This window comes from Mustela putorius, unplaced genomic scaffold, assembly GCF_011764305.1.
Source record: "Mustela putorius furo isolate JIRA1106 unplaced genomic scaffold, ASM1176430v1.1 tig00003974_pilon_pilon_pilon, whole genome shotgun sequence".
Classification (NCBI taxonomy): domain Eukaryota; kingdom Metazoa; phylum Chordata; class Mammalia; order Carnivora; family Mustelidae; genus Mustela; species Mustela putorius.
In genome coordinates, this window is record NW_025422117.1 from 5,187,443 (window position 1) to 5,199,474 (window position 12,032).

General features: G+C 35.6%; 1 long non-coding RNA gene across 1 annotated transcript in view; it reads left to right on the plus strand.

Moving 5' to 3' along the window:
• The window catches only part of LOC106005243, a 68,580-nt gene extending 59,265 nt beyond the window's left edge, over positions 1–9,315 (plus strand). Inside the window, exons 3-4 of the long non-coding RNA XR_001178474.2 lie at positions 4,907–5,116; positions 9,263–9,315. This is a non-coding gene — a long non-coding RNA (uncharacterized LOC106005243). The remainder of the gene's footprint in view (positions 1–4,906; positions 5,117–9,262) is intronic.
• Positions 9,316–12,032: the final 2,717 nt, after the last annotated feature.

The following is a 12,032-nucleotide window of genomic DNA, read 5'->3' on the forward strand; positions in this document are numbered from 1 at the left end:
TGTACATGCCCTGTCAGTCATCAATCATAACATACAAGCTAACAGTTGAAAAGAAGTATCAACATACTATCATCATGAGCACATTGCAACCTAGCCATTGCTTTATTTTTGTTCAGTCAGCTCTACTGACCTCCTGGTGGACAGTCATGATATCAATGAGCTGTAATTCGTGCAGCAGCACTTCCATGACACCTTACAGCATGCCAATGATCAGTACAGATAGATATATGCTGATGGGCAGCATTCTTTTTTTTTAAATTTAATTTTATTTTTTCAGCATTCCAAGATTCATTGTTTATGCACCACACCCAGGACTCCAGGCAATATGTGCCCTTCTTAATACCCATCACCAGACTCATCCATCCCTCCACTCTCCTCCCTTCCAAAACCCTCAGTTTGTTTCATTCTGATGGAAGTCAGTATGTAGATTTCTCCCTATAGTCAAAGGCTTGACTACTTTAACAATCTTCCTTCCTTCCTTCAATGTAATATGGTTATCAACTCATGGACTTTTATTCCTGTTGGTCTTTCTTGCATTGAATTCCATATATTCTATATGTGTTCACTGAGATTTTTAATTTTTATTTATTTTTAAAGATTTATTTATTTATTTGAGAGAGAGAAAGAGAAAGAGAGAGACCAAGCAATGGGGAAGGAGAAACAGACTCCCTGCTGAGCAGGGGGATTAACCCACCCAGGCACCCCCAACTGAGATTTAAAAGTAATACTTCCAAATTAAGGTTGTGTGTTGCAGAATTACTTATAAATTGGAATCTCTCCTTTAATGTCTCTAAAAATATAAAATTTTCCTCTCTTTCAAATTCAGAGAAACATTTTTAAAAAATTATTTTATCTATTTATTCAACAGAGAGAGAGATCACAAGTAGGCAGAGAGAGAGGGGGAAGCAGGCTCTCTGACGAGCATGCCCATGCCAATGGGGGGCTTGATCTCTGGGTCCTGAGCCAAAAGCAGGGTCTTAGCCCACTTAGCCACCCAGGTGCCCCAAATTCAGAGAAACATTTTTTTTTCTTTTTTTTTTTTTTAATTTTTTATTTTTTATAAACATATATTTTTATCCCCAGGGGTACAGGTCTGTGAATCACCAGGTTTACACACTTCACAGCACTCACCAAAGCACATACCCTCCCCAATGTCCATAATCCCACCCCCTTCTCCCAACCCCCCTCCCCCCGGCAACCCTCAGTTTGTTTTGTGAGATTAAGAGTCACTTATGGTTTGTCTCCCTCCCAATCCCATCTTGTCAGAGAAACATTTTTAACAGAGATGATTGATTATAGGTTGGTGTCTGCTCTGAGAGGTGATCTTGGCTATGGGTGTTCCATGACATGTAATTTCTCCTTGCATCCTGGAACTTCAGGAGAATTTACTCTAGATTTAAATTCCTAAATTCATTTATTTCATTATTTTTTGCCCATAATATAGAATTATGTTCCAGATTTTAACCATTATCATTCTTATTTTGGTAAGGCTGATGGTTGTTATCTATACAGTAACCTAGGTAGGCATCATATATATATCCCCTAATTTCAGAAATACTCTTTCCTAGGCTTTTTATATACCTAATTGTTATGAAGTAGCACTGACATTTTCCCATGTACATGCCAGCTTTTGCATTCTCAGCATGGACTGAAGTGACTTGTTCCCTTGGTCAATCAATTATGTATGATAAGATGTTTTTAGCCAGTTCGTTCATTCTCATTTTATTATTCAATTAGTATAATTCATTAAAATAAACAGAAACTACTCTAGCTATTTTAATACAGGACTTGGGTACTTAAGGAATTATTTGAAGCACTCTAATCTAGGCCTTTTGAGTGACCACTTCACAACTAATCCTCTAGGGGAACAACTTGCTTTCAGACTGTCACTGGAGCTAAGCCATAGTGAGAAAACCTGTCATATTTATAAGACTAGATTATGGACTTCCAACGTCACTGGCCAGAAATTAGATAGTCACATTAAAATGCTGGAACAATTGCAACCATCTCTTGATTCAAGGAACTAGGGAATGGACATGACATTAGGATGCTGCCGTAGGAAACTTCTAGATCTAAGAATTTGGCTGCAACACAGGAGATACAAATACCCCACTTCTGCCTTCCAAATATCTCAAGACTGCTTCTAATTAGCAGCATTTAATTCATATCTGAAATTCTGGTTAAAGAGGGAAATGTAGTGTTCAATAGTCATTAAAAATTATGGGATAGTCAAAGCACATTGAGACATCCAATCAAAATTATCTACTATGGATAATTATGCTCTTAGTGTTTTTAAAATAATAAATAATATATAGCAGCTCTAAAAGTATCATTGTTCTTGAGATCATTGCCAGGCTTTTTTTTTTTTTTTTTTTTAAGATTTGTTTATTTATTTTTAGAGAGATGGGAGTAGGGGAATGGGGCAGAGGGAGATAATCTCAAGTAGACTCCCTGCTGAATGTGGGATTCAATCCCACTATCCCAAGATCATGACCCAAACAGAAATCAAGAGTCTGTCTCTTATTTAAATGAGCCATCCAGCTGTCCCATTGCCAGACATTTTAAATTCTCATTTACATTAGACTTCCTTGAATGTATGCTTTTGGTTTCAGAAAAGAGTGTACCGACTGCCATTGTCTCCCATGAGCTCAAGTTGAGATGGAATAAGTGTAAGTAATAAATGTGTATTATATGTGTTGAAGGAATGTACTGGATAACATAAAATTAAAGTAGATGCTAAAATTTGAAAGTATCAGCTAAATTTTTAAATATTACTATCATTTTAGTTTTTTCAAATTATCCATGCAATTAGTTATCTCAGAAGACATTTATTTATCCAGTGATAGTGAGACATGCAAATATTTTTCATAGATAGTGAGTCTCTAAATAGATTTTGAATTTCATAGAAGAGACCATTGACCTGAAATTCAAGGTATTATTGATTTGCAAGGTAGTACTCATTTTATTGTACAGTTTTATGTCTTATTTCCAGAAATATTGAGTAAGTTTGAGTAAAACTTACTCAATATTTTATTTTTATTTACTTGAGTAAAACAAAAAAAAAATTGAGTAAGAAATGGCCTTTCTCAATTTGACTTAACCTACTATCTGTGAGTTTTTAAGTCATTGGGCAAAATGATTACTGTTTTTATTATTGCAAAGTCATAGCTAAAAGCAAATTACCAAAACAATAAAAGTATTATCAAGCATGTTTTGTTGGTTCTTGATCAAAATGTTTTATGCTGAAAATACTAGGTTTGTGTGTTATTTGTAAGATAAACAAATGATCTAATTTAGATTCAATTACATATTTCTTTCATAGACATAGCCTCATTTTTTGTCTTGTTATGGGTAATAAATTTATAGAATGTCCTTAAATGACAATCAGTGTAAAAAGTTAGAAAATGAAAAAAAAAATATGCTAGTGACTACAGATTCTCACAAGTGATTGAAAATTTAATGATTCATAATGACTTGGCAAATTCATGAGCAGTAGTTTAATCAAAAAATTATTGTTGACATAATTGCATGTTTAGTTAATTCCCATAAAATGCATAAAATTTATTTGCTTTGGACATTCTTGATTTGTTCTCAACCAACACATGATTCTGACTCAAATTTTTTATAAAAGAAAAAAAGTAGACTCACCAGTGATTAATTTAAAATAAGTTTAAGGCACTTAGGTGGCTTGACAGATAAGCATCTGACTCAATTTCAGCTGAGGTCATGATCTCAGGATGGTAGGTTTGAGCCCCACCTTGGGCTCTGTACTGGGAATGGAGCCTGCATAAAATTCTCTCTCTTCCTTTTTCTCTGCCCCTTCCCACTCAATCTCTCTCTCTCTCTTAAATAATATAAAATTAATTAATTAAAATAAGTTCAATTACTTTTACATAATGTTTAACAATTCAGTGTGATTTTCAAGACTTAAATGTAATTATGTTTGTCTTTCATATTTTGAAGTATATTCATTTTGAATATTGCTCACAGTTTTCAAAAATTATAGACTTTAAACATTTTTAATAAATTCATCAGCTCCGTTATATACATCATTTCTGTAAATAATGGTTAACTAAATTTGATTATCTTTTGTATACTCAGTAGTAGACGTGCTATTAGAAGCCTACTCACCCATGGTTTTGAGGGATTTTGAAGTAGAAAAGTGCACCTAACTTCCTATTCCATACTAATTTTAAGAGTTCATCACAAATAATCCTAGATTCCCATTACTATATTTTAAGAACCAATTCAATCAAATTTCTCAACTCATAACTTTGTAACAATTCTCAGTAGTATAAGCAGTGGAGAAGGTCTGAGGTTGAGAGAAGGGAACTTTGTGGACATTACAAGTTTGAGATGCTTATAAGACATTCATGCAGAAAGGTCAAATCAGCACCTCAATGGAATGGTCAAATTTGAATGTATAAATCAGAGAATCAATCAACATACAGATGGTATTTGATAGTGTGAGTGTCAATGAGCTCAACCTGGAAGATCCTGTCTACAGAAAAAAAAGAAGGCTTAAAACTAAAGCTCAGGTCAGTGCCACTTTAAGCAATTATGCAGAGGAGGAACTGCCAGAGTGGATTTCACACAACCAGGACACAACCAGGAGGAACCTGGAAGGATTTTCAAAAATGAGAGCGGATCAGTCAGCCATGTCAAATCCTTCCATGGAACTGAGTTAAATGAGGACAAATGATTTCCCCTTGGGTTTGACAAAAAGTGTGAGGTACTGGTGATATTTAAGAGATCCTTTTAATTTGGGGCCAGATATATCATTTGTAGGGCTCAGTGCAAAATGAATATGTGGTTCCTTTAGTTCAGATAGCAGGGAGAAATTGATGTTAAGGGTACTAAAATATGAAAGTTTTTTTTTTCCCAATTTTTTTTTTTCCTTCCACAGGCTCTCTCTTAAACTGTCACAGTGATTTCTGGCAATTTAATGTTGTGTTATGCAGCATGGAGATAATCACCAATAGAGTACGGATCCTTGCAGGCATCAGGGTTCCATCATCTGGCTGATGGATTCACACCTGTGTGCACAACCACTGAACTGGACTGACATCACATGACCAGTAAGGATGAGGCAGCAAAGCCTAGTATGGGACCTTCTGTAAGTTTTCTGTTCCAACTCTTGCTTAATGGGTGACTAGCCAAAAGTTTGTAATGTCTAACTGGGACATGTTTGATACCTAGATTAGAAATGGGAGGTAGATTTGATCCTGCCACATGTCCCGCTTAATATATCATGGTGCTAGACAGCTGCTGCTATGCTCTAACCTGAGACAATAGGGAACATGCTTTCCTGACTGCACCCCTCCTAACACAGACTTCTGCTGGGGATGGCCTTGGGCAGCAGTAACTGGGAACGGGGAGACTGGGTGGGACCTGGGTGCCAAGGGCAACAGCAGCAAATATTCTGTAATACATTCCAGAAAGTCAGGGAGGTGCTAGGAGGGATACCATGTGTTAACCATGCTCCAAGATAAGTTTATCAAGAATTTTATGATGGGCTGGAGGGAACCTGGGTGGCTCAGCTGGTTAAGCAACTGCCTTCTGCTCAGGTCATGATCCTGGAGTACTGGGATCAAATCCCACATCGGGCTCCCTGCTCAGTGAGGAGCCTGCTTCTCCCTCTGATCTCTACCTTTTCATGCTCACTTTCTCATTCTCTCTCTCTCTCTCTCAAATAAATAAATAAAATATTAAAAAAACTTTCATGATGGAAACACGAGAGCATTTATTTCCAAAAGCATGTTCCCTCTGAGCATGTGGTCATATATGATTACCCTGGTCTTAAACCCAGGAAGCTGGCTCTGTTTTCTGTGGAAGGTTAGAAACTAATACTTCAAGAAAGTGGACTAGGAGATGATTGTTATCGCTGTGACGTGACCATTCTGTTTTCATCAATGGGTTTTAAATTTTAGTTCTTTTAATTTAACCCCTCCAAGTACAACTACAAACTGCGGGCAGCAGCTTAAATAGATGCTCATCAACTTGTCTTCCAAATTTTTATTTAAACGGGGTCCCTTGTGGTCTTACCTGTGTTTGTATAATTTAATGTCATACAGGAAATTGAGTATTTATGGAAAAACTTGGAAGTCCTCTCCACTGTAATGTATCTGCTCTCAGTTTCCTGGCAGTCTTGGTCAGCTTGAACTCCAGATCGTGCCTCCCTAGGACAATAAGTTAGTGCGTTTCCACTTCATTTCAAGCTGCTCCCTGATTTGAGCACTTTAGTATGTATATTGTGTTTCCTTTCCCTCGAGGGCTAAATCCATTTGCAGTAAGAAATTTTATTTGATCAAAACCTTCAAAGAGCGGGACTTGATTTATAATATTCTTGATCTGAGGGAAGGTTGGTACAATGCAAATTAATCTACCTTTGTCAGTACTGGGACTTCATTTGATATTCCGGCCAATAAAATTCAAGAAGAAATCTTCTGCAGACCTTCTTGAATGTCTGTGTCTATTTTTATAAAAATGAACAGGTAATACTAGGTACTGACCTTTCTGTTGTTCTTTTTGTCTAGATTTTGGACTGTGTTTCTAGAGCTGGGGTAGTCATTTTGTGACTAGAGAGCTATAAGCAGGAGTTCAGAAAGCCAATGCACCACAAATGGTTGAGAAGAATGACAAAAATGGGTTAAGGTTTTGAGAGCTCCTTGACTCTCTAAGTTAGCACTTAAGTTTAATCCCAGACTAGTTGTTAGATGACAGAAGTGTACAGATACTTTTTAAGCCACAGTTTTTTGCTTTTGTGTCACTTGTAGCCAAGCTATTTCTAATAGATACAACTATTCTCTGAGTTTATCCTAGAATGTCAAATACTCAGAAGTATTGGATAAAATAACCTGGATAATTATACTTGAAATGGCAATTGTCTCGTATTTCTTGATAGTGTTCCTCTTTTCCTCTGCCTCCATTCTGCTTTCCTTGTAATTATATATTCTGGGTGTCTAGGATGTTGTTAAGTTATGTTAGAAGTCATAATCTGACTGCTCTTCTGGAGTTTCTTGCTAATATCTGTATCATTATCTCTATCTGTATCAATATTCATATCTATACATCCTATTATTTCATTTCTCTGGAGAATCTAGACTAATATAGAAAGATGATAAGTAGGTAGGTAAGTAGACTTATTTTCAGAAGGTGGCTCACATGATCATGGGGGCTGGCAAGTCTGAAATTTTCAGAGCAGAATGGTAGGGGCTGGAAATTCTTTGAGTTAATGTTGCAGTCCAAAGTCCAAAGTCAGTCTGAAAGCAGAATTCTTTCCTCTTTAAGGGACCTTATACTTTTCTCTTAAAGCCTACAACTGATTGGATGAAGCCTACCCATACCACACAGTCATCTGCTTGATTCAAACTCTATTAATTTAAACGCTAATCCATACCATCTAGACTGTTGTTTGCCCAAACAGCTGTGCACCATAACCTAGCCAAGCTGATAAGCTGGCACATAAAATAAAAAATATACATACACAATGTCCATAATTCCATTGCGTATGTATATTTTTATACATACACAATGTCCATAATTCCATTGCGTATGTATATTTTTATACATACACAATGTCCATAATTCCATTGCGTGGCTATGCGAGAGTGAGGAAAAGGGAACTGCTTGCATGATTTGGGGGCTAGCTCATCATTGGAGCTCTCTATAATATTTTAGGTTTAATGTAATTGTTTTAGATTTATATGTCTCTAATTTCATACAATAGTTATGCAGTTACCTAGATGGATGACCTTTGGTTAATTTTTTCACTTTTATGAACTTTAATGTCTTCATTCATCATATAGAAAATTAAGTAATTAGTAGGGTATCTGAGAACAAAAATGAGATGATAAAAGTAAAACATTTAGACTGGTACCTATTATTTATTCAGTGTTGCATCCAAACAAGAGTTAACCATTATCATCATCACTATAATTTCATTAGATTTAAAGGCAGTATATTATGAATTAGGAAATATGTTTGTGAGAAGAGCTATGTTAAAGATCAAATCCTCACTTAAGCTCCCTATATTTCTGTTGAAAATATGAAGCACATTTTAGTGCAAAGGAAAGAAGCCATGGGGATGTTTCAGGAAACCATTGCTTCTGTCTAGAAGCAGGAAAGTGAGAATCAGACTGTCAAGAATGCACATGGCAATGCAAAACCAGACAAACTAAAAGGATTTTTAAAAGATACATAACTGGGGTGTCTGGGTCACTCGGTTGGTTAAATGTCTGATTCTTGATTTTGGTTTAGGTTATGATCTCAGGGTTGTGAGACTGAGCTCCCATCAGGCTCCATGTTTAGGGGGCAGTGTGCTTAGGATTCTCTCCCCACTACCCCGTGTCATTCCACTGCCCCTCCCCCTGCTCACACATACTCTTTCTCTTAAAAAAAATAATAAATGAATTTTAAAAAATTGAATATATGTGTGGAATGGAGACAGACAATCTTAAAAATTGAAATCAGGTGTCGGAAGATGTAACTAAAATAATGAGAAGAGTAAGAGAAGGAGAAGGACTTTATAAGTTCATTTTATTGTCAGCATGCCCAAGTGAATTGTTAATTATATTTTGGTTATTATATTAGTTTTTCATTGCTACTGTAAAATATTGCCAAACTTGATGACTAAAAATAACAGACTTACCTTTTTATATTTCTAAGTACCAAAAGTCCTAAATGGATCTCACAGGACTCCAGTCAAAGCATTGGCAAGTCTAGGTTCCTTCCAGAGGTCCTAGGGAGAAAAAAAACCCATTTATTTATTTTTCCAGTTTCAAGGGACTGTACAGATCCCTTGGCTCATGACTTCTGCCCTTTCAGAGACAGGAACTGCTAATTGGGTCTATTTTATGTAACATTTCTGATGGTGCTGCTGTCTCCCTCTGACTTTCGAGGACTCATGTTTACATTGAGTCCACCTAGATAATCAAGGATAATTCCCTTATTTTCATGTCTGCTGATTAGCAACCTGAATTCCATTTCCAACTTTAATTTCCTTTGCCATGTAATATAATGGATTCACAGATCCTAGGATTAAGATGTGGATATGTTTGAGGAGTCATCATGCTGCCTAAAAGAAGCATGTTATATATAAAGCTCTTATATTAAATACATCATTATTTTAAAAGATTATCTTGAGGAAAATGATAACTAGAGTTGGGAGGGGACAAATAATAGGGGCAGGGAGTGAGGGATGAAATTGATAAGTGCTACAGTACCCAGCTCTCTCTAATAATGTCCATTGTTTTATATGAAGGAAGAAGGCGGGCAGGCAGGAAGGAAGGAAAGAAGGGAGAGAGAGAGAGAAAGGGAAAGAAAGAAGAAAGAAAAAATGAAGAGAAAGAAAGAAGAAAATAGAAGAAGAAAGAGAGAAAAGAAAGGAAGAAAGGATGGATCAGGTAACTATCTCAGAACAGATATATTCAATAATTTCCAAGTAAGTAGAATGTGAAGCTTTACAGCAACTTAAACAGCAATTAAACATAAGAACATTATAGTTCCATTTCTTAAAAAATACACCTAAGACAGAGTAATAACATCAATAAATAAAATAACCTATAATTTAAAAAAATGAGGCATTTCAAACTTATTGGATCTGTAAAACTTTGAAAACATCTTGCAAAATGATTATATAGAATAAGTTCAAATAATTCCATGCTTTATAATGATAGCCACTTAATTTTAGGATGCTTTGTGAAGCTATAGATGTTGGAAAGTTAAAAAGTCTCTGTCTATATTTATTATTTATTTATTTGTTTATTTTAATTTCTAGCTTTAAAAGAGCATAATTTCAAATGCCAAGGCTTAGAACTCTGGGATGGGAAATGTATATGTTTACTTTTTGTACTATGTGTTTTAATGGCATCATTTAAACTCTAATTATGCATGAAATTATATTAGATTTCTTGCTAAATGCAAAGGATGAAATGTTTTCATGATTCATTCTTTCTTTGGTAAACATTTCTAAAACTGTATTGCTGATACAGCTCATCAACTAAACCTTATGAGAAATGAAATGTATGGGAGGAAAACACTAATTAGGGAGATTTTCTTTCCCAAATACACATGTGGAACTCCTATTAATGTCAATCACAAGGAGATGTCTTTCTGCTGAACACCCCAGGTAAGAACACATCTTCCCTTGTCTTTCCAATTATAAACACAACAGTTTTTTTTTAATTGTTAACAAGATGACTACATTCTATAAAACTTCGGTTTCCACAAAAAGTATATGATTTAAGCTGAAGTATATTCAGATAATATTTATATTATGAAATGCATTTTTCAAAAGCAATTTTGAATTAATTTGCTTTATGATGGTCTTATTAGCATCATTTCTGTAACTGAATTTTCCAGTGAATATTAGCTAAGATTTACCGTTAGTTTTGGGGGAAAGTAGCATACTTGATTCTTTGTACGTTATTTTTAAGTGATTATGTTTGAACTGAGTACTACTGAATATTACAATGTAGACTACATAGGTGTTCTCCATAATCTATAAACACTGCAGTGCACTAATTTAATATACAACTTACTGAATATTTAGGGATTTCACCATGCTGTGATAATGTGTAAAATCACTCTGAATACTACACAATATATGAATGCATACTGTTACTCTTGTTTAGGACAAAAAAGAAAAGAGAGAACAAAAAAGAAGCAGTGTGTTCTACCAAAAATACACATAACTCTGCTTATAAGCTAATTCTTAAAAGGTATGCAAAAAAATATTAAATTATATCAACAAAGATTAATTTCTCCACAGATAGTAAAAATTACTTCCAGTCATTCAGACTGCTTTGTGTGTATTGCATGGATTTCAGTTCCCCAGAGAAACGTAACTAATACATTATATCCTATCATATAGGCTGAGATCTAGAAGCCGGTGAAATAGGAACAATGGTACATAGTTCAGTCCTAGGCTAAAGTCCTGCCAGAGCTCCTATGTTGAAGACAGGAGAATATGGGTGGATGTCACAGCTAAATAAGATGTAGAATTTGGCCTTCTTTCACTTTCTTGTTTATTTAGGCCCCCAATGGATTGGATGGTATTCACCCAAATTCGTGAAAGTGTATCTTCTTTACTCAGTCTACTGATTCAAATGCTAGTCTATTCTGGAAACATGCTCACAGACACACCCCAAAATAATACTTGCCAGTTCTCTGCGCACCCCTTAGCTCAGTCAAGCTGACACATAAAATTAACTTTTACACATAGTGACTCCAAAATATTGCAGGCTCAAAAACTCCAGGGCATATGCAGTAACCATGATATTATTTATCATTTATATTGGGTATAGGGATGATGGCTTAAAATTTATTTGGAAGAGCATTATGAAGATATTTTATCCTAATTCTTACTAACTCACCAGCATGTGCTTAACAAATTGGGTGTCTTTATAGAAGACCTGTAAAAATGTTTAAGTCATTTAAAAAGGGATTGGTTGAGCTTTCGGTTTTAGTTCCAACATGTAAAGATCTTGGCAGTTGACATGCCCACCTTCACAACAAGAAAAAATTTGGACAAACAGACCTATTAGATAACTAAATTTGCAGGGCAAAATCTGACATCAAAATCTGGAGACAGGAAAATCCAGAGAGTCATAACCAACATCTGCTTCCCTGGAGCACAAGCTGCTGGAACAATATATTTGTAGAGACATGTAAATAGAATCTTTAACAAGTTGCTGCAAGTTTCGTGTGGACTAGCCGGAGAAATAGACATTTCAGGGGCTGCAATCAGGAAGTATCCTGCACTTTCATGGGTTTTATCTCCAGGAACCCCATTAGGAGCTCATGTTTAAGAGCCAAGAAAGATACTCTGGTGATTCTGACAGGTCAGGGGAGGAATAATCTTTCTACTACAAGACCAGAACCTACTCCACAAAAGCCTGCCTTCCAGGAGGGAAAACTTCATCAGAACCCTGTCCCAGAGCTGTGAGGGGAGGGCATTCCTCTCATTTTGTTAAAAGTAAAGGAATGGAGAAAGAGTCAACATGTTAACACCAGCTGGAGTAATTTCAGAA